This window comes from Triturus cristatus, chromosome 10, assembly GCF_964204655.1.
Source record: "Triturus cristatus chromosome 10, aTriCri1.1, whole genome shotgun sequence".
In the NCBI taxonomy this organism is placed as follows: Eukaryota; Metazoa; Chordata; class Amphibia; order Caudata; family Salamandridae; genus Triturus; species Triturus cristatus.
In genome coordinates, this window is record NC_140593.1 from 709,236,131 (window position 1) to 709,255,103 (window position 18,973).

Sequence of the window (18,973 nt, forward strand, 5' to 3'; positions counted from 1 at the left end):
AATTACACCCTTTCTAATCAAATCACTGATAATTGCTAACAACGCTTTCTGACCTTCATTGGAGATCTTGTACTGGGGAATGCGTGGCAATCTGACATTGGCCTTTAAAGTGACCACATATGGCGGTATTTCCAAGAGACCCATATCATTGGGACCAGTTGCCCAAAGGACATCCGGAAGGGATGACAATTCAGGTGGCAATGTATTCTTTGACAAGTACATTGGGGAAATCACTTCCTTACCTAATGTAAGTTGTACTGCTGAGGGAGAACAATATAGCGTTGCATGCAATCTTTTTAACAAATCCAACCCTAACAGATTTTCACCACAACCTGTCGTTAGGATGAGGGGTGCTTTTAGCTCGCAAGGTCCAACAGAAAGTGGCATAGGACTAGAAATCGGGTTCCTAACTGGGGCGCCAGAAAAACCTACTGAAACATTCATTTCTCCAGACAAAGGCGCGCCAGGGAGTTTTGAATGCATAATTGAACTCTTTGCAGCACCAGTGTCCAGCAGAAAGGGCTCTGTTACACCCGCTGTGGTCACCTTAACATACGGTCCACTCTGATCCACTGGCACTGAAACAACTCCCTCTCTCTGTCTATGGCTGTCCTAGTAATCATTAACTTCCCCATTGTCGTCTTCGCCATAATAATCATTATTATAGTACTGAGCTGTATTACCAGTAGCATTGGCTTGCTGATCAAAGCTATTTATCTTATTTTGAGGCGGAAGAGGACGTGCGTTCTGGGGAACATTTCCACGCCCTCTGCCTCTAGGAGCTTGCTGACCACCTCCACCTCTTGCGCCATACGCATTACTAGTACGCTGCATTAATTTAGGACTATACTTAAAATGACCTTCCTCTTTGCAATATGAACATTGATTGGGACCTATAGGGATACGTGGTTGATAATACCCATTCATTTGCTGGTTATTCTGAAACTGTTGGGGTTGCTGATAGATACCTTGGGTTAGCCTATAAATATTCTGACCTCCACGTGGCGGATAAGCCTGCTGTAAAAGGACCTTCGTTTTCAGTTCTTTCGTTTTCTTGTCTGTTCTATCCTTCTCGACTTTATCCCTATTTTGGTAATACTGTGCAGTAGCCAGTATTTGCGCTGATGAGGAAACAGCCCAAGAACTCTCTGAATCTTTTAATTTCTTACACAACTCGGGAAGTAGATTCTGCACAAATTTATCAACAAATAACCGTTGGCCACCTTCAGTACTCAGGTCTTGACCACTGTGGTCGATAAATGTTTCTTCAAACCTAGTGAAGAAATCAGACACTGTTTCACCTTTCTTCTGCTTGCATGCGGATAGTTTATCCCAATTCACGCGCATCGCGGGCATTATAGTTTTCATGTAGGTAATAATTCTACCAGGGAGGTCCGCTACGAGGGGCTCAGGTTTTGCGCCACCAACTTGTCTAGTGTCTGCAGCAATGATATTAGCCCATGTTCCCCCTAGTTCTGCAGCATGATCCGTATTACGAATGGATCCCCATAAAGGCTGTGGAACCACATTCCCGAACAACATATCTATGTCAGCCAGATTCATGACACACGATTCTGCAGTTTGTGATAACTCCTTATAATATCCTGTAGGGTTTTAACGGGGGTCAGGCAATGCCTGTTTAAGCGCTAACACTTCAGATCGTTTCCAAGGGACATGCACTCAAACACGCTGGAAGTGAGCTGGAACAGGTGGATTAACATTTGCATCAGCAGGTCTCCAAACTGGAGGAACCTCACGCATCGGATATTGACGCGCTTTTACCTTTTTCCCCACAGGGAATTCCTGTTCGAACAATGATTGCTGACAATCATCATTCCTGAAGGACAGTAAAGTCGCAACTGCTTTATCTACATCGGGACCCACAATTATACATGTTCCAAAATCAAATCGCACGCGACACAATTCCTGCGGGATTGTGTTTGAACCATGATCTTCCAATTCCTCACAGAGAATTTCACACATTTTCTCAAACACATACCTCTGCTTTGGGGCATCCCATTGGTGAAAAACATTAACAACTGACTCCACATCATAGAGTGAAGAAAAAACAATCCACCTACGCGCCATATGATCTAATACCTCTTTTTCTTCAGGATCAGGCAGCTGACTACGCAACCGCTTACGTTGTAAACCAGGGGTCATACTAGATGACCCAAAGAGAGGCGACATTAAACTAGTAACCACATTAGCTATTCGTTGTCGTGCAAAAGGAGAAGTTGAGGCGAAAACGGGGGGATAGACAGAGGGAAGAAAAGCGGGTGCAGATGCAGATACAGGGGCAGTGTTAGGAAGAGTTCCAAGGGAGGCAGCTGATGTACTAGGCTAAGTCGCAGGAAGCGCGGGGGAGACAGGTAACAAAATTGGCGGCCCTTGAGAGGGCTACGCTGTAGGGATAGGAGCCAGCTGAGGAGGAGCTGGCGGCTGTGGGAAGGCTTGCGGCACATTAACTGGAGGCTGCACATTTACGAGCTGTGGAGGCGCTGTGGCATTTTGCGCATAAGGGGGTGGCGAACTTAGCAAATGGGACATTAGGGAATCTTTCTCTTTCTCTTTCGTCTCATGTTGTGGTAGGGGTGACAAAACTGGGTAATATTTATCGATCCCTAGTTTGCGCTGTCTATGTAACTGCTCATTCATTTGTTCCTCCTCATTATCTTTAAATTGCACAGCTGCTTGCATCACTGACATACCTTTTTCTCTCTTATTCCTTTTTGCTAGCTTAATTTCCTTCTTTTTGGCTTCCTTTCGCCATAGGCGGAAAGAATCAAACATCGCCGGCCGGGCTTTCTTTTTAAACAATTTAACTTCCAAATTATCTAAGATATTTGTATCGAAACTACCATTTTGGGGCCATTTTAAAACACCGTCCTTTCTGGTGTATCGGATCCATACTTCATTATATGCAATGGGGCCCACGCCATGTTTTACATAAAGCTCATAAGTTTGAGTTCCAATTGGAGAAACCGGACACGAATCCTCTAATTGGGAATCCCTTCTACAACCCAAACAAAACAAATTTCCAAATACACTAGAACCAGGCATCTTCGCTCACTAGTCTAGTTTCAAACTTCAAAGGATTATCGATTACGATAGTCTCGTGAATACACGAGTCCTCTGGCTTTGGCACTTGCAAGTTCCAAATCAAAGCGATCCCGAAGGATACCAAAAATCCCGAAGGATACCAAACAAACTGGGAGACGCTCCACTTATACTTAACTGAGGTATCGATGATCCTTGGCGTCACCAGAAGACTCTCTCAATTGTTTCGCTCTACCAAATCGTCAAGGGTCCAAAACAGGGCGATTAATCAGGGCAGCAGTCCTTCATAGCCGTCGGGACGCGGAGAACCTCGCAGAAAAGACTTTCGGACCACGTCGACATGCAGGGGTCGATGATGTGGCGGCCTTCCTCCGGAATTTCCACACGAAGCTCCTCACGAACCTCTGGCTTGGACCGGTACCGCTGAAATCGCCACGAGTTGGGCGCCAACTGAAGTACTGGGTTTTTAAAGCCCAGCGGTGCAGGGGAACACACCCTAAGACTTCGAGTTCTTCCTGTTTCAGACCCACAGAAACACAGAGTCTTCTAGGTGAAGTCAAAGATCTTGTTTATTGGCTGCAGACTAATTACAGGTATCCGAGAAGTACAACACAATGTATGTTCTCAGGAGACTGCTTAAACTTACAGAAACAGCCTTCTCCTTATATACAAAATATCATGCTTCAGGCACACATTCCTCGTTTTACGATATGGTCATTCATATGTATTCATTACAAACGAAAAGGCAGAGTCATGAGGACCATCCCACATTCCAGTTCAGCCAGCCCACAATTATTTACCCAGCGAGGCTCAGATCCCACATCAGATATCAACAGACCCCAATAAACACGGGCACCTCCTGTTTGTGAAACAAGCCATAAAGCAGGAAGAGTCAGGTGTGAAAGAGATTAGCCGGAGGCTTGTGTGGGATGAAAAGGCTTTATGGTGTGTCAAACCCTGATGTTAATCACAGGTGGCCGTAGGACGGGGAGCTCGTGGGACCGGACTGACCTGGGGCGGTGGAGCCAAACTGCACAGGTCACAGAGAAGTCAAATAGAAAGCACTTATAATCTGAAGGCCTGTGCTTGTTCGTAATGTGTAGCCTGTGTGAGGGCAACCATAAGATGGCCACCGCTCCAAGATGGAACCCACGAAGTCAATGTGTAATATCGTATACACAGTGCATTTTATCGATAAAACGTTATACAAAGCACTTGTACATACCGCATTGGCCATTCGCGGTTCGCTAATACCGGAATAGGCAGGGTAGGGCCCTGCCTCCTACGCGGTCCCAAATTTTAAAGTACCACACTGGTGGCCATCTTGGGAGATTTATTTGTGATGAAGTTTCCTAATTTCTTGCAGTCTCCTCAGTAGGAAATACTTTCAGTTTTTTTCTTTGGTTTCATCAAGAAGGCATTCAGATGTGTCACACATTTGCCATAAATTCTGAATGTTAGCACTCTAGTTGCTCATTAGATCACTGTAGTAAAGCTACTGCTCACCAGGGAAGTCTGCTGCTGGTATTCAAAGTTCATGTTTCAGTCTGCATGTCAGAATTTTTTTTATGAAATAGAAGAGGGTTTGTGAAGTCAAAATGTGCCCTAATTTTTCTTTCTGCAGCACTAATCATATTTTCTATGGCAAAATGAACCCCCTCGTTTTGTTCCTTTTTAAATTAAATGTTTTAAGAGTTACCACTTTATTCCAACCAAGATGGCTTCAGGTGTGCCATACGTTTGTCATAAGTAGGACTGTTAGCGCTTTAGTTGTTCTTTAGAACACTCTGGGAAGCTGCAGTAGAACACAAAGGAATCAATTGACAGTCTCTGCCCTTGTTGGATGTACATGTTTTACTGAGAATGTCAGACTTCATTCTCACATGACTGAGAAAGATAATGTGAATTTACAGAAAATATGCTCTCAGTTTAGCTTATAGATCACCTTCCCAACCTCTGTGGGAAAAGCATGAGAAAATAGTTGTCTCTCAAACATGATTCATGATATCACAGCAGAAGGCTTTTTCACATGGTAAAATCACCTTAGAACACACCACAATTCCTAAAATGAGTATGGTACCATCAACAAATGATTTATAATGTAACTAAAGTCTTAAAACCTTCTATTAACTGCAATGCTTTTTAATGAGGTGCTATGATGTATATTGGTCCCAAGATGGCTGCCAACACTTCTTGGATGAAGTGCTGACAGCCAATCAGATCTCACGGTGAGATGTGTGGTTAGGCTCCGCCCAGATATATATGTGATTTTACTTTTGATTTTCTCAGGAACTACTGAACAGATTGACACCATATATGCAAAAGGCACATACCTGACCTGAGGACTACCTCTTTGCCAAATTTCAAGTAATTCTGTTCAGCCGTTCGGGCTGTACCTTCGACTAAATGTCCTATGGGAAAATGCATGGGGAAAACGCGTTTTGGGACCCTGCTTTTTCTCAGCCCCCGCTTGACGAATCACCCCGAGACTTTCAGGGTAGGAGCTGAGCGGAGCGCCCCATTAGTTTTGAAAATTTCATGAAGGTAAGTCAACCGGCGCCAAAGTTATTCAAAATAGAATTTTCAGATTTCCTATGGGAACTCGGTCCTAACTATAACTATCTACTGGCGACCGTCAGTAGATAACAGATAACATATGGAACAAGTCCATCAAGGAGACTGGAAAAAATTGAAACACTATGGAATTGAGACCATTCCAAGGAAAGAACGTGGGAGAGATCGAGAAAGACAATTGCGACAGAAGGAGTCACGTTACATTTTAAAATTACGAACATTATATCCGCACGGCCTTAACCAGTCAGAAGAGCTCTACATACATCTATAAAAAAGAAGACAAGAACATGAAAACAGTAAAATAAAAAGAAAATGCAGTCAAGGGATGAAAACATCGAAGAACAAATCGAAAAAATGGAAATTAATGATCCAAAAGAACTTATCACTCATAAGATTAAACTCCACCAGAGGAGGTAAAGCGAAGAAAAGATAAAGCGCTCATGAAGAATAATGTCGACTGGACTTTTCTCACAAAAAACAAAACATTAGAGTGTAAATAAATAAGAAGGACATATACAACATAAAGAAACATTTGGTTTCAAAACTACTTTCTCCAGAATGCAAAGGGGTGTTTGAAAACCGCCAGGAAATGATGTAATTTCAATTGAACTTAAAGAGGGCGGGACCAAACAAACAGTTGATCGTGAGCAAGGTATCAGGAATACCGAAACGCGTAGATCAGCTATTGCCTGTACCCCATGCAGTGAAAATATAAAGAAAATAAAGCGCATAAAAGGTTGTCAAGAGTGCATCCCGTTTTTCTTTCCGGCTGGAGGGATTTCTTGTGGATTTGAAGCGGTGTGGTTCAACCGCAGGGATTTGCACCCACGAGGAGCGCTGCAATCACCCGGTAACTGGGAACCAGTGGAGTGTATATATATATATATATATATATATATATATATATATATATATATATATATATATATATTATCTACTGGCGGTCGCCAGTAGATAGTTATAGTTAGGACCGTGTTTCCATAGGAAATCCGCAACATTCTATTTGGAATAACTTTGGCGCCGGTTGACGAATCCTCGCAACATTTTCAAAATAGTGGGGCGCTCCGCTCCGCTCCTACCCTGAAAGTCTTGGGGTGATTCATCAAGCGGGGGCCGAGAAAAAAGGGGGGTCCCAAAACACGTTTTCCCCATGCATTTTTTTATAGGGACCTTTAGTCCAAGGTACAGCCCAAACGGCTGAACAGAATTACTTGAAATTTGGCAGAGAGGTAGTCCTCAGGTCAGGGAAGTGCCTTTTGCAGGTCTGGTGTCAATCTGTTCAGTAGTTCCTGAGAAAATCAAAAGTAAATATATATATATGTGGGCGGAGCCTAACCACACATCTGATTGGCTGTCAGCACTTCATCCAAGAAGTGTTGGCAGCCATCTTGGGACCAATATACATGATAGCACCTCATTAAAAATCATTGCAGTTAATACAAGGTTTTAAGACTTTAGTTACATTATAAATCATTTGTTTTTGGTACAATACTCATTTTAGGAATTGTGGTATGTTCTAAGGTGATTTCACCATGTGAAAAAGCCTTCTGCTGGGATATCATGATTGAGAGAAAAATATTTTCTCATGCTTTTCCCACAGAGGTTTGGAAGGTGATCTATAAGCTAAACTGAGAGCATATTTTCTGTAAATTCACATTATCTTTCTCAGTCATGCGAGAATGAAGTCTGACATCCTCAGTAAAACATGTACATCCAACAAGGGCAGAGACTGTCAGTTGATTCCTTTGTGTTCTACTGCAGCTTCCCAGAGTGTTCCAAAGAACAACTAGAGCGCTAACAGTCCTACTTATGATAAACGTATGGCACACCTGAAGCCATCTTGCTTGGATTAAAGTGGTAACTCTTAAAACATTTAATTTAAAAAGGAACAAAATGAGGGGGTTCATTTTTCCATAAAAAGTATGATTAGTGCTGCAGAAAGAAAAATTAGGGCACATTTTGAGTGACTTCTCAAATCCTCTTCTATTTCATTAAACAATTCTGACATGCAGACTGAAAGATGCACTTCTAATACTAGCACCAGTTTTCCCTGGTGAGCAGTAGCTTTACTACAGTGATCTAATGAGCAAAAATTATGCTAATATTCTGAATTTATGGCAAATGTGAGACACATCTGAATGCTTTCTTGATGGAATCAAAGTGAAAAACTGAAAGTATTTCCTACTGAGGAGACTACAGTAAATGAGGAAATTAGGAAACTTCATAACAAATAAGTCTCCCAAGATGGCCACCAGAGACAAAAGAGCCCAAATGTAGCCCAAATATCACCCAGATGTAGCCCAAGTATAGCCCAATGACAGAATGTCCCAGAGTGTTCTTAAAAACAAATAGAGCGCTTACTGTCTTCATTATGACAAAAGTATGGCACACCTGAAGCCATCTTGATTGGAATAAACTGGCAACACTTAAAACATTTAATTTAAAAAGGAACACAATGAGAGGGTTCATTTTGCCATAGAAATTATGATTACTGCTGAAAAAAGAAAATGTGGACACATTTTGAGTGACTTCTCAAATCCTCTTCTATTTCATTAAAAAATTCTGACATGCACACTGAAACATGCACTTTTAATACCAGGAGCAGACTTCCATGGTGAACAGTAGTTTTACTACAGTGATCTAATGAGCAACTAGAGTGCTAACATTCAGAATTTATGGCAAATGGGTGACATATCTGAATACCTTCATGATGGAATCAAAGTAAAAAACTGAAAGCATTTCCTACTGAGGAGACTGCAGTACATGAGGAAATTAGTAAACTTCTAAACAAATAAATCTCCCAAAATGGCCACCGGAGACAAAAGAGCCCAAATGTAGCCCAAAATCACCCAGATGTAGCCCAAATATAGCCCAATGACAGAAGTGTGCAAAACACTTATTATTTTGTGTTTTTGCAGTGTTATATAGTGCAGACTTGTCAGGTATTGGAGTGCTTCACATGAGCATTGGTTACATCACACAAGAACAAATTCATTTTGGTTGTAGACATGGGGAGACTAAGTGATTTGACCAGAATCACAGAATGTCGAGCTGAAGCAGAAACTCCAACCTGGTCCCCAGTTGCAAAGTGTGCAGTTCTGGAAGTAACACCACATCCTCTCCCCTAAGTGCAACATTTAATCAAGTGGTCAACTGGATAAAAAAACATAAAGATAACAAATAATTTAAAAGTGCTTTGTCGCTATTTGAAAACTCAGAAAATATGTCCTTATTTTAGTCTTTTAGAGCACTAACCACAATTTTGATGCCAATAAGACCCTCTCATATTACAGTTTTGATTACATCAAGATGACGTCAGGCGTTCCACACTTTTGTAATAAATATAGAATGTTAGCAATCTAGTTGTTCATTAGGATACTGTTGAGAGGCAGAGGCCAGGGGCACGGACTCTGAAGATTGAAGACGGGTAGGAGGGTGCAAAGGCAACAATTTAACCACACTGAGCAGGCAGGAAGGGCTGTGGCAGCACAACAGACTATGGAGGGCAGTGGAAAGGGGGGCAGGGGCAACAAACCAACAATACAGGACTTGCAAGAGAGGCTGTGGCATGTAATAGACCATTGTGGGCAGAAGGAAGAGGCAATGGTAGTACAACCATACATGCCAACAGACCCGATTCAGCCAGGAAACGTCCAATGTTTTTAAGCTCAAATGGGCTTTATTTGATCTGTCTCCTGTCTACAATCTCCTCTTTTTCAATGTAACTCAAAGGGGAAAATCAATACCCCAGCTTTTTTTCAAAATCTCCCTCTTACCAAGTTCAAAATGTTCGCAAGTATGGTACATTGGATCATGGAAGGAAATGGGGTAGGGACATGGACTTGGATAACAGAGGACAGGAGGGACATGGAGAGGTGCACCAAACTGACCCTGCAGGGCAGGCATCAGGGTTTGCAGCAGCACAATACACCACACAGGGCATGCGGGACGGGAGTGCAGCACAACAATCCATAGAAAGCAAGAGGGAGGGGACAGGACCATGCACATGGACAACAGAGAACAGAGGGGCAAGAGGCAATGGTAGCTAGCTGACCATAATGGACAGACAGGAGAGAAAGCTGCAGCATAACAGACCATAAAGGGCAGGAGGGACGGATCAGGGGCATTACAATGGAACAGACAAGCCAGGAGGGAGGGAGTAGGGGTCTGCACATATAAACAGAGGGCTGGGGGCAAGGAGGCACGGCAGGAGCAGCAAGATAGCCATGGAGGTCAGGCAGGATGGGCACTAGAAGCAAGACACACCATGAAGAGCAACAGTGAGACTGTGATGGCATACACACAGACCATGGAGGGAAGGTGGGAGGGGGTCAGGGGCAGCTTACCGACCACACAGGGAAGGTGGGAGGGGCCATGGCAGCACAGAAGACCATGTATGGCAAGTGGGAGGGTTAGTGGCAGCACAATGGCTATGATGGGCAAGAAGGAGGGTGCAGGGGCATGCACAAAGGACGATGGAGGATAGAAGGGAGGGTCAGGACCTGTGCACAGACAAGAAAGTTCAGGGGAAGGGGCCTCACAACAGACCACATGGGGCAGGCAGGAGGAGCAGTTGCAGCACAACAGACCAGGGAGGGCAGAAGGGTGTGGCAGTACAATGGACCATGTGGACAGGAGGAAGAGGATAGGGGCATGGCATGTGGACAGGCAGGGTGGAGGTGGCAGGGACAGGTTACAGTCATCTGACAATGCTAGGCAGGTGGGAGGGGAGTGGCAGCTCAACAGAACACTCAGAGTAGATAGGAGTGGCAGGTCCATGGAACATGGTGGGCAAAAAGGATGGAGCAGGGGCATGCACAAAGACATCGGAGGGCAGGGGGAAGGAGAATAGGGGCAGCAAGCTAAGCACAAAGTTTAAGCAGGAGGTCAATGATGGGACATAGAATTGGGCAATGGAGGGCAGGAGGAGTGGACTGGTACATCATACTAAATTGAGGGCAGTGGCAGCACATCAGACCATGCATGGCAGGAGGGAGGAGGCTAGTCCATGGATTCACACAACAGAGGATAGGGAGGAGGGGGATGGGGCAGCAAGCTAACTGTTCAGAGAAGGCGGGTATTAGGAGCTTTATTGTTTTTAAAACGTGTGTCTGTGCGAACTACTTAAAATATGAACAAGTATGCAGCATAATCTCACTTTTATTCAGGAAGAAGAGGATGTTTGTGACTGTGACTCCGGGCTCACTTGGCAGAAACACCCCCTGACCCTCCACCCCCTATCGCAAAATGTAATGCCCATGTAAAGGGTAGGTGAACACAGTGTTATATAGAACATAGTCCTGAGAGCACGATTGAAAATAAAAACTAGATATAGTGTATGGTATAAACTCTGCACCAAAAAGTGTTATATAAGATGAACCGGGCGTGAAATATAATATGCAATACATTGTGCGCAATGACAGATTCATTGGAGAGCGCGAGATAGCACAGGCACTAGCGCGTGCTATGCGATATGCGCCTTGGAGTGTAATATGCACAGGGCAGTGTTGTGTAACCTAACTAGTCTCTAAAGTTGTAATATAAAATATGTGCTGGGGAGTGTAACGTTGCATATGCACTGTGACAAAGATATGGATCCCAGATTGTAATATGTATGGCATAGCACTGTGCGTTATAACATAGGCATCGAGGAAGGCACGTTAGATGGGGCAATATAACCCGTGCGAAGACAAGTGTGGCATGACATATTCACGGGGTGGTGTTACAGTGCACATGGGCTAAAGAGTGTCATAGCATATGCACTAGCTAGTGGAATACAACACAGAGGTGTGTGGCACTCAGCAGGCAATGGTGGGTGTAACACAGCATTGGGCTCTGCCAGAGCGCGCTGTGACTCTCAAGTGATGTTCGTCCCCTTTCCAGAGAGTAAAATAAAAAGTATTACACATCCGGCAGTGGATGTGTGTTTTATTAATCGTGAGGGGGGTTTCTTGCATAGTTTTGGTCGAATTTTTGTCGAATCCCCTTTGAATGGCTTGGTGTGCATGTGTATTAAATGTGCCCGTCAATAGCTACCCATGTTTGTATAAATAAACGACAAGGGTGTCTACCGGGATTAGGCACGGTAGGGCATCAGACATGTCAGAGCTTCACTAGTGGTGTAAATACATTCCACGTGGATTCATTGTATGCATAGTCGCCTTTTAATGAATATCACGCAAATCGTCATGGTGATAGGTACGTACGGTTCGTCCAGCATGTCCTAGGTGTGTCTATAAATATATATTTTTAAAAAAAATAAAAAACAGTGGCCGGCCCTGGGGATTGGGGTCAAAAAAATATAATTAGGAGACAGGCCCTGGGGGATGGGGTCATCAGGGCCAATAAATTAGAATAAGAAGGGGAACCACACAGCCCTCCTTCTTACAAAATTAAAATAAATAAAAGACTGGCATCATGCAGGAGGCGACGCCCCCTCCTTGCAGCACTCTGCAAACGCGCCCCCTGGCGAGTTGTAAGTTGGGGAATTAATTCCTCTTCACTACTGAGGGTCCCTGAGGGCCAACTAGCCCAACAGGCATCTCCAGTATGCGCCAGGGAGCTGCGCTGCAGACAGGTGTTCTGAGGCCAAGCCCCTTTTTACACCTCTCTACAACGCAGCTCTGTGGCGCTTACTGGAGGTACCTAGTGGTCTAGTTTGACCCTAGGGACCCTTAGGATTCAAGGAGACTTAATCTCTTAACTTAGAACAGCCACAGGGCGCGTTTACACAGTGGTGAAGGGAGGGGACGGGGCCTGAGGTGACGTGTGCAAACACGCACTATGGCACGGTTTAAATTGGTGATATAATTTCCCTTCAATACTGAGGGCCCCTGGGGGCTAACTAGCCCACCAAGTGCTTCCAGTAAGCGCCACTGAGCTGCATTGCAGAGAGGTGGTCCAGGCCGTGCCACTTTTTACACCTCTCTGCAACGCAGCTCTGTGGCACTTACTGGAGGTACCTAGTGGGCTAGTTGGACCCTAGGGACCCTCAGGATTGAAATGAACTTAATCTTCCAACTAAAAACGGACACAGGGCGTGTTTACACAGTGGTGAAGGGAGGGGACGGGGCCTGAGTTAACGTGTGCAATAACGCCCTGTGGCCTGTTTTAAGAGGTAGTTTTAATCCCCCTGCCCTATTATATACTAGGGCTTTACAGAGGAGGTCATGCTAATCACAGGGGGACCCCAACGCATAATGTTCCCTAGTGTATGTAGGTGTTTTCACTGTATTCTAAGTGTCTTTTAACATAGCACTGGCTCTAGGACTGGTTAGTCAGACTCAGTTACCACCAGTATCCGCCCGAAAAAGTTGAGGGTACAGGATGATTTTGCAACAAGGCTTCTTTCTGCTCTTCTTTTGTTCTTTCTGCACGTTATCCTTCTTCCTGCACTTTTCTTCGTCTTTGAGGACTTCTGTTGCTTCTTTCTGCACTTCTTTTTTTTCTTTCTGTGCATTTTTTCTTCTTTCTTCACATGTCCTATCTCTGTAGGCATAGTTAGAAATTAGCATTTAAAAAACCTTTGAAATTCACAGAAAAAAACATAGGTTTCAGGCACGTTATAGTTAGGAATTAGCATTTAAAAAACCTCACAAATTCACTGAAAAAAACATAGGTTTCAGGGGTGTTATAGTTAGCTGGTCTTTTCACTTGTACAAAACCATTGAAATTCCCCCGTTATAGTTAGTTCAGCTAACTATAACTCGTGCGCCCGCAATGCACTGCTGATGACGTCACAAATTACATCACTCATGACATGGTCAGTGACATCACTCATGACATCACTGATGACATCTCAAATGACATCACTGATGACATCATCCTTGTGATAGAGTGGCAGACCTCCTCTCACCCTTTTTTTTATTTTTATTTTTTTATTTTTTTTATTTTATTTATCGATTCAGGGAGGGCACAAAAACAATAATTAACGAAACATTTGTATCTGAGAGAACATATATAAAATGAAATAGATAACAGTTTCAGACTCTAGAAATCAGTAATTTCTCCACAACAGCAAGAACCCAGACAATAAAGCAAATAAACAGCATTCTACGAACAGACAAAAGAAGAGGAATAATTATTATTGCTGTCGCCAGATTCTGAGCGGATCCCATATTAAGGCCCCCATTTTTTTTTTGCCATACCTTTCAGTTTATATAGTGCAAATTCCGTATTAAATGTAGATATAAGTTTAGCCCTCCAGCTTATAAAGGTCGGAGGCTCAGGGTCCAGCCACTGAGATGTTATGCATAGCCTCAACACTGACATACACATAAACTTAAAACCTCTATAAGCAGTTACTTGTCTGCTGGGCACTGCCCCAAATTCTATACCAAACATAACCAACGATGCTGTAACAGAAATTGGTGTTCCCAGAATTTGGAGCAGAAACCGTTCTATATCCATTAAAAGAGAATGGAGGGCAGGACACAAAACAAACATATGAAGCAAATCTGCAGCATGATATCCACATCTAGCACAATTGGTCCCCCTCCCCGCCTTCCATTTTGCTATCTTCCCCGGCGTATAGTACAAGTTAAATGTAGCCATATATGATTGGCTTCTTAGGCTACCAGAAAGCAAGATGGAGCTGGCAGTTCGCTTTACTAAGTGCAGATCCAGATTACTTAGTGTCATTTTCCCTAATATAACCTTTGATACACACATTCAAAAATAGAGACTACAATTTTCAAAACAATGGACATACCAATACCAGTTACAACAACCTCTTCAGTAATTCTAAGATCCACATACACATCCACTCATTCACCAACAGTCCTATACAGTCACTCATACATGCACTCACTCATCATATGTACTCATACACCTATACATCCTGTTACACAATGCCACTCATCCATAGAGTTACTCTCACACATAGTCACTCATGCTAATAAAGAATCAAACATACATTTACTTGCATATACAGTTATACACACACCACCACACTTACTTCTACGGAAACTTACACATACTTAGTCTTTTAAACAATCACTTATAGAAACACATACTTATTCATACAGGAACTCTTTCAATCTCTCACTCCACATATACACACTTATATACACCAATAGTCACATATACTAGTTTAAAACATATGTAGTTACTCATAAAGACACTATTGAGACAGTCATTCACTCACTAACACACCCATACACACACTCATCCACCCATACAGTCCTGCACACATGCTGTCTTCAACACATACAAACAGTGAGTCACTCATTCATGCAACTATGCACTACGTAATACCCCCCACCGAACCACGCAGACACTCAGACTGATACTCAAAAAACCAACTAATAACCTATATAGACACCCATGTAGCTACTCACCAACCCATGCAGCCACTTATACACAAAGTGAGAGACTGATACAGATATTTACATATTTAAACCTTACTCACTAAGCCATGTATTCACTATGATACACTTAATCAGTCAGTTACACAATCATTTTTCAAAAACAAATCATCCATTTAGACACTTATATACCCATTTATTCTTCCATCGACCTTGAGATATACATATATAAAACATATTTAATTTTCAGAAAAACACACATTCACTGGATGATGTCATCAGTGATGTCATCAGTGATGTCATGTGAGATGTCATCAGTGATGTCATGAGTGATGTCACTGACCATGTCATGAGTAATGTAATATGTGACGTCATCAGCAGTGCATTGCGGGCGCGCGAGTTATAGTTAGCTGAACTAACTATAACGGGGGAATTTCAATGGTTTTGTACAAGTGAAAAGTCCAGCTAACTATAACACCCCTGAAACCTATGGTTTTTTAAGTGAATATATATATATATACACACACACATTACCTACTGGCGGTCGCCAGTAGGTAGTTATAGTTAGGACCACGTTTCCATAGGAAATCCGCAACATTCTATTTGGAATAACTTTTGCGCCGGCTGACGAATCCTCGCGAATTTTTCAAAATAGGTGTGGCGCTACGCTCCGCTCCTACCCTGAAAGTCTCGGGGGGATTTGTCAAGCGGGGGCTGAGATAAAAGGGGGGTCCCAAAACGCGTTTTTCCCATGCATTTTTCCATAGGACCTTTAGACACAGCTACAGCCCGAACGGCTGAACAGAATTACTTGAAATTTGGCAGAGAGGTAGTCCTCAGGTCAAGGAAGTGCCTTTTGTAGGTTTGGTGTAAATCTGTTCAGTAGATTCTGAGAAAATATCCTTTAAATCAATATATATATCTGAGCCAGCTTACGGTGCGCTTACGGTACGCTTACCGTACGCGTACGGTGGCGTGCGCGAGCGCAATTCTGATTGGCTCTTAGATCTTAGTAAACATTCGAATCGGTCGAAACCAGGAAGCGGCGGCCGCCATTTCGTGTGTTTCACTCAGAAAAAAAAAGAGTGATATCTTGAAAAGGGGGCAAGGAGGAGAGTTACAGACCCCCTTACATTTGTAAGGGGGTCAAAGAAGGACAGAAAAGTACAAAGACAACATTTATTGATTTTAAAAAAAATCGCGGGGTACGCGTACAGTAAGCTTACCGTAAGCGTACGGTAGAAAAAAAAAATAAAAAAATAAATGAAATTCAGATTTAAGTGTTTAGATATTAGGGGCTCTAAAAAGAGCCGTTGTGTTTATGAAATGATTTTTTAGTGGTACCTACAAGTAAGTACCGATGCAGAGTCTAAGGTTCAAGAGGAAGACTCTGTTCCCTTCATCATTGAAGTGCACACCATCTCCTCTATAAATGTCTTGCATGTCGTAACGCAAGTTGTTGTGGTAAATGGAACCCATACCATAGTCATGGAGGAAAGCAGAAACAGATTTGTTGACGTGCTTTCTTGCTTTGTCAATCTGCGGACAGAAATGATTGGACCAGTTCCATTTTTGCCTTTGGCATATGTTAGAAAACACAAAGGCAGTTTTAGGGAAAGTGAAAATAGTTGTGCAAAGGTGTCCTTCATAAGCATTTCCAGACCTACCCCAGTCAAAGTGCCTAGGTCATTGCCACCACAGTGCACTATTATGAGGTCAGGGTGTTGGATGTGCATGAAGGATTTCACTAATGGCATCAATTGGTGCCACTTTAACCCTCTCTGACCAATCCATTTAATGTCTACATTTGGCAAAGCAAGGCCTCTCACCATGTCTGTTTTCTCTGCATACTTTTCACTCCAGAAGACATAGCTGTGCCCTACAATCCACACTGTGAACATCTTCAAAGGAGAACTGGATGCACTCAGGAGGTGTCTTTCAGTAGAATGGCAATATGAAAAGAAAGACAGTTTGGAAATGGAGGCATACATATTTTTTTCATAAAAAAAGAACTGATTGGCTGTTTCATACCATTCTAGAATAAAAACTAGGCTGTATGTGTAAATTAATAGAAGCATGTTTTGTATTGGTACAGAAAAATGTATTACCAAAGAACAGTACTATGGATTTGCTGTTAGGTTTGAAAAGTCAAGCACTCTTGCTCTGTGGAATTGAAACATTGTTTGGTGAACTTCTGACCTAACTCCACACAGCAGTGTTCCATGAGCTGTTGCTATGGTAGCAGGCAGAAGTCAAGTTGGGGGAAGGGTACTAGGCAGAAGTCAAGTTGGGGGAAGGGTACTTTTGGAAAAGGGTTGGTTTTCAACCAATAGAAATGTGTGATTACATTTGAAAAAAAGGGGGAAGCACTGAGATTTGAAACTAACATGTATATGTGTGGAAAAAGAGAGGGAAAGTTTGCCATTATCTGGTTCTGCTGAGAGGAGAGAGGTGTAAAGAACAGAGATCCTGGCTCTGATAATCTGCTGTTTGAGTGCCACATTTCTTTCACAACTAACTAATTTTAAAGGTGAGTTTAGAGTTTGAGAGGGGATGTATATGGTAAATTAAGAAATGAATAATAGAAATGGGATTCCTTTTGTTGAAGTTGTGTTTATTATTTTCTGTTTTGGGAGAAATTTAAATGTGAAGAACATGTAAAATAATATGGACTATGTTTTCAGCATAAATTAAGGTGTACTGGTAAAAATAAAGAATACTTTAAGGGTTTGAGGTTTCAGTCAGTAATGCAAATACATTCAGCATCACTAAGGCTGGTTGCCCTTGCTGGAGTGAAGGCAGACAACCAGGTTACACATGGTGCTGGTCTGAAAAAGCAGTTTGGACATGTGCTTTTTTAAGAATCTGAAAAGTGGATTCATAATGTGTCAGTCTGTAAAAGTGTTTATCACTTGCCAAAAAAAAGAGTAGTAAGTGTGCTTTCAAATTGGCAAAGAAATTTCGTTTTGTGACTAATGTGAAAACATGACTCTGTGTGCATATAGGAATTACAGGCAGAGATTTATTGCGTATTGCTCTGGTGATTTCACAGTTGCATTAGATGGAAAGGGGGAGCCATTTTTTGGTGCAGAAGCAGACTCTTAGCACACACCCAGCTGCTTACCCTGTGGAATCATGCACAGTATTCACAAGTGAGTGGGGTTTGAGGTTTCAGTCAGTAATGCAAATACATTCAGCATCACTAAGGCTGGTTGCCCTTGCTGGAGTGTTGGCAGTCAACCAGGTTACACATGGTGCTGGTCTGAAAAAGCAGTTTGGACATGTGCTTTTTTAAGAATCTGAAAAGTGGATTCATAATGTGTCAGTCTGTAAAAGTGTTTATCACTTGCCAAAAAAAAGAGTAGTAAGTGTGCTTTCAAATTGGCAAAGAAATTTCGTTTTGTGACTAATGTGAAAACATGACTCTGTGTGCATATAGGAATTACAGGCAGAGATGTATTGCGTATTGCTCTGGTGATTTCACAGTTGCATTAGATGGAAAGGGGGAGCCATTTTTTGGTGCAGAAGCAGACTCTTAGCACACACCCAGCTGCTTAGCCTGTGGAATCATGCACAGTATTCACAAGCGAGTGGGGTTTGAGGTTTCAGTCAGTAATGCAAATACATTCAGCATCACTAAGGCTGGTTGCCCTTGCTGGAGTGTAGGCAGTCAACCAGGTTACACATGGTGCTGGTCTGAAAAAGCAGTTTGGACATGTGCTTTTTTAAGAATCTGAAAAGTGGATTCATAATGTGTCAGTCTGTAAAAGTGTTTATCACTTGCCAAAAAAAAGAGTAGTAAGTGTGCTTTCAAATTGGCAAAGAAATTTCGTTTTGAAAACAGCAAAAAAAAGGCAAATTTTTTTTTTGAAAAATATGTAAATATGTGTACTGTATTATAAAATGTTTTATTAAATATTAATTCTTTTTTCTTTTTTTTCAGATTGAGATAGATCATTTTCGAAAACTAGAACCATTTTTAAAGCAATTAAAAAAAAATTTAAATGAATAAATATTTTTTTGAGTGGGTATGG